General features: G+C 31.6%; 1 protein-coding gene across 2 annotated transcripts in view; it reads left to right on the forward strand.

Annotated features, from left to right (window-relative positions):
- The window catches only part of LOC106867760 (cAMP-specific 3',5'-cyclic phosphodiesterase 4C), a 704,791-nt gene that overhangs the window by 341,195 nt on the left and 358,299 nt on the right, over window positions 1–5,297 (forward strand). The window lies entirely within an intron of this gene.

Here is a 5,297-nt window from a genome sequence, read left to right on the forward strand (position 1 = left end):
TATATATATATATATATATATATAGATATATACATACATACATGCATACATACATACATACATGCATGCACAACAGGTTTCTTTCAGTTTCTGTCGACCAAATCCACCTACAAGGCTTTGAAGCTATAGTAGAAGATACTTGCCCAAGGTACCATACAGTGGGATTGAACCTGGAACAATGTGGTTGGGAAGCAAGCTTCTTACCACATAGTCACGATGATGATGATATACAACCACCATCATCATCATCATTTTACTTTTACTTTCCCCTGTGTTGAAATGGATTGATTGAATCATCACAGTTCAAGTCAGTTCTTTCTCACAGTTTGACAGATATGCAATGTCATTCAAGAAATTGAGCAAATACAGAAAGAAGTTGGAACTGTGAGCTTACATACACTTTTATGTCAATTTAAACAAATAATGAAGAAAATACATTTGATCTATATCCTAGAAAAAGCAGTTGAATTCTCCTCAAATTATACTTTACTGTCTTTAAAGAGAATGTATTAGATAACGTATGTAGTTGATATAATGTATAACATTAAGATTGGATTGTTATAATAGGAACAACTTTGATCATAAACTTGTTCAATCAGGGCTGGTTTTGAACATAATATAATGTAAATATTTTTATTAATAATAATGTTGAATCGATGTAATTAATGATACTCCAAAGAGAGATGGCTGAAGAAGGTCAGAAACGGTGCATTTGATGGAACACAGAAACAGATGCTAAAAGGAGGTATTGTTTATGTGAGTAATGTAATTGTTTTATCCAGGTATTGTTCTCCTCCTTGCTGTTGCATCAGCAGCAGTGTCATTGTCATCATGGCCATCATCATCCTTGCCACAGTGACTGCCATCAGCACCATCATTGTCATCCCCCTCCTGAGTGCTGCTTTTATTGACGTTGCCATAACTAGCATTATGTTATGCCACCTGAAGAAAACTGTGATACAAACTAGTGCTTCTTCTGCCAGAATAGAGAAGCAAAAGAATTTCTGGCACCATTATTTAGATAATAAAATTTCCAGTACCAGGGAGTGAGCTGGCAGAATCATTAGTGTTGGGGAAAATACTTCTCTGTATTTGTTCCAGTTCTTTTCATTCTGAGCTCAAACCCTGCTATCAACTTTGTCTTTCTTCCCAACAGGGTTGATAAAATTAAGTTCCAATCAAATACTGTGTTGATGATATTGACTAGTGCACTTCACTTCCAAATTGCTGGCCTTGTTCTTCAGAAATTAGGTACCACTGAATGGTACCTATTGTACCATCTATTGCAGTTTACTATAATAAGTAGGTACCACAGAGTGGTATAGTTCCCTATAACAAATAGGTACCAGAGAATGATATTCATCACCACTAAGCAAAGACAATACTAGGCTGGGAGCTGTTGATTTAGAATATGAAAACTGAGCTGATTGCAGGTATGTGAGATGGTATCAATGCAGGTATCATTGTTCCAGTCAAAGGTGAAATAGGCTTCAGCATGACCAACAGATATGTTGACATAATCGGGACCCCATGCATACTCTGATGATTGATACATACTTAGCAGAAAAGCCAAATTGATATAACTTCATTATTAACAAACATAGAGACAAAATGAGCTTAATGGAGAAGAGAAATTACAGAGGATGAAATGTAAGTTAATAGAGTAGTGATGTAGTAGAGTTGAAATGGGCAGATGGTTGAGCCGAAAATTCTATTTCACATAGACTTGTCAATTGCATTTGTTCAGTCCCTGGTTTGGTAGATAATGAGTAAACTAAGTTTACATAGATTTTGGAGTTTTATTAACTTGAGAAGCATTTTGACCGCTAAAGAGATTGAACATGTTGGTATGTAATGAGAGTATCAACAGTTGTGACACAATAGTAAAAAAAGTTTTTAGAAAAAACTATGAAGATTTTGGGAGCTTTCAATTTACTTTTGTTATGATCAGCTCTTTTGAAAATTGATTTGGTAACTGAATAAAACATTTCTTCTTCAAAATAGAAAATTCTCAGCAAAACATTTTAAACAGATTATTGAAAAATAAAATAAAATAAAAAAACATGAAGTAAAATAATTAAAATGTGCTCTTATATAATATTTTAAAGAGATAATAGCAGTAAAGTATAATGAAGAAAAACTGCAATGCTAATATCTACGAAAGAGAAAGGCTTCGGGAAAGTTTCAGTATGTGATAGCTTTAAACCAAAGATAGTATGAAGCCAAATAACTTAAAACATCTTTCCAGAATAACGTATTGGATTTACTTAACAAATCATTCAATTATCTAACATTCTTTTGGTAAAAGTTTTGGTTTTCTTTTTTCTAAGACAATTTTTATACTCTTAACATTAATTAATTTTTTTTTTATATATATTCATGAAGATTTTAATATGTTTACTTCTAATATAATACAGAAATAAATATAATATAAATTTTTTTTTTTAGAAAACATGAAGTGTAATAAATCTCATATATTGTAGTAATAATGATTAATTGAAGGATAGTAACATTAGGCTATCAGCAGGTAAATGACAGAAAATATACAAGGATCTTTTAAATATGTTGTACAATATAGCATAAACTGTTATATTGTACATTAAATATGGCTATATTATACATTAAATATGCTTATAATGTACATTAAATACACTTATATTGTACATTAAGTATACTGTATTTTAATTTGCAGTTTATGTAATAACATTCAGCTGTTTTATTTAATATGTCGGTTTGCTATAGATTTGATGGGTAAATTGCAAGGAATATAATGACATAAATTACATTCTTTTGAGTATCTAAATAATTTTTACTTCTGTGCAGGTGTAGTCGACTGCTTTTGTAAATGAGTTGTTTGATGAAAACATTCATTATGCTTTTCCAAATATGTGGTATGTAAATGTTGCAGAATTAAAAATACAAAAAAGCTAAGAGAAATAACTCATGGGAGGCCAATGACATGAATTTGAACAGCTGAGCTGAAGGATGGTTTAACTACCCTTTCCAAAGTATGTAATATAATGTAAGAAATATATTCTTAATATTTTGAAATTCTCTCCCCATTACTTTGAAGTTGCTAACAATAGCCATTAAATTCAACACATCCCTCATTTATTTAATTAGCTAAATTCATGTTATTGGTCTGTTTGAATTATTTTTTCTGAGCTCTGTTCTAATTATGCAGATTAGCTTTAGACAAAAATACAATTAATTGTATTTCTATATAAAAATATTTTTTTTTTAAACTGTAATTTCATAGTTGTAAGCATTTTAGGACTGTACTATGTTGGTGAGGTCAAACAAACTAAAACAAAGATCAGAGTGTCCATTTCCTAGCACGTAAATTAACTTGAGAACTGTATTTTTAATTCATTTTATATCTGTTTTTCTCTCTGTTGTATGAAGTTAGTTTTTATTTAGTTGAAGTTAATTGCATTTTCAACAAGAAATGAATTTATTTAGTAGGTAGATGTTAGTAGGTGTACTGAAAGAAGTACAGAACAGGGAGATGTGAATTTATTGAGCATGATAGTGATTCAGAACAACAGTCCAGTTTAGAATATTAATATTTGTAAACAAAAATGTGCTTCTGTATTTATTTTGCTTTGTATAACTCTACAAAGATTAAGCCAGTGAGAAAGAGAGAGAGAGAGAGAGAGAGAGAACATCTTCTTATGGGCTCTAAGCTGGTCAACCAAATTAGTGACAGTGAGAAAGAGAGAGAGAGTGAGAATGTGTATATATGTTAAATAAGACAGGTTGGTAAAATCAATGTTTAGCTAAGATAATTAGTGCTTCTCTGATTAATTCTTAGAGATGAGATTTCTTTTATCACTAAGTTCCTGAAAGTTGCCAAGGATTTGTCAGACCAAGCTGATTGGCCAAGTTTTAATCAGTAGACAACCTGAAGCTAACTTTGACTCATCTTTTGGTGTAAATTTACACCTGAAATATAATTTGGTTACTTCTGGCTACAGCTGTGAGGGATGTTCCTATTAGTTAAGTAGATTTGAATAGGCTAAAAGAGGAAATACAAACTATGTAAAGATACTTCGATTTTTGTATCAGGTTTGCAAGATTCTTTATGTGAATTTGTGTGTTGAAACAAATTTTGTTGTGTCTAGGGAGTCATTATGCCAATGTAACTAACACACACACTGGTTCAATTTCTCTCATTTATTAAATATCCAATTTTTGTTTGTCAAAGCTCTTTCATTGCTCTTTACAACCTCAGTGACTATTGATTCTGTCCGTTATAGAGGGCACATTTGTTTGTCACTGAGATGGTTGCAAAAAGCAACAAATGAACTTTGACAAAAACAAAAACAAAAAATCGGATATTTAATAAATGAGTGGAATTGAACCAGCATGTATGTAAAGATAGTGATTTCAAAATTTCTACACAATGTTATATCAGTTGCAAAATATAGAAATTTTATTTGAGTCTCATCTTATCCTACAATTTCTTAAATAAACAAATACAATTTCTTTTTTTCTAAAAGCCCTAGTGGCTGATACTATGTACTTTAAAAATGCCTTGGAATTGAAGCACTCAATACCTAGTAAATTTTTTCCACTCCTTTTTTGTTAATGTTTTTTCATCCCGAATAGTGAATAAGAATCATAATTATTCTGTATATATATATACAACATATGCATCATTGGGAACATAACAAAGATGTATCATTCTATACATAGCAATAAAAAAATGGAGGGGAATATGAGGTACTTATCAGCTTGCAGACATGTCATGTCATAATTGTCTGTATATTGTCTTTTTTGTCACTTTGGTTATAAAATAAACAGATTAATCAACGGAATATAGTGTCTGCAAGTTGATGAGTACCTCATATTCCCCTCCATTTTCTTATTGCTATATAAATTTAGGGTAAAAAAAACCTTTTACCCACACCCACTTATTGCACTTGGTATAACACTAGTGTAACAATAATTGGGTACCCTCCCAGCAATATATTGGATATATATTATCCCTTAGGTCTAGAAGACCCAAAGAGTGTTACGTAATGCTAAGTAAGTGCTAAGGACAGACCATAGTTCGAGAGTGATATGAGTGAGGAGTTTAGTGTGGATCTTGTATTAGCCTGCATATATATATATATGGCTCAGTGGTTAGAGTGTCAAGATTACGACCATGTTGTGAGTTTTTTTTTTTTGTTGTGCTTCCTATGTAGGATGTGCCACATTTGCCACAGATGATCTTGTATACAACATAGGTCCTCTGGCACAATTCAGGGTCATTGACGGGGCAGTTCGACAATGTGCACTCCTCAGAGTAG

This window comes from Octopus bimaculoides, chromosome 18, assembly GCF_001194135.2.
Source record: "Octopus bimaculoides isolate UCB-OBI-ISO-001 chromosome 18, ASM119413v2, whole genome shotgun sequence".
In the NCBI taxonomy this organism is placed as follows: Eukaryota; Metazoa; Mollusca; class Cephalopoda; order Octopoda; family Octopodidae; genus Octopus; species Octopus bimaculoides.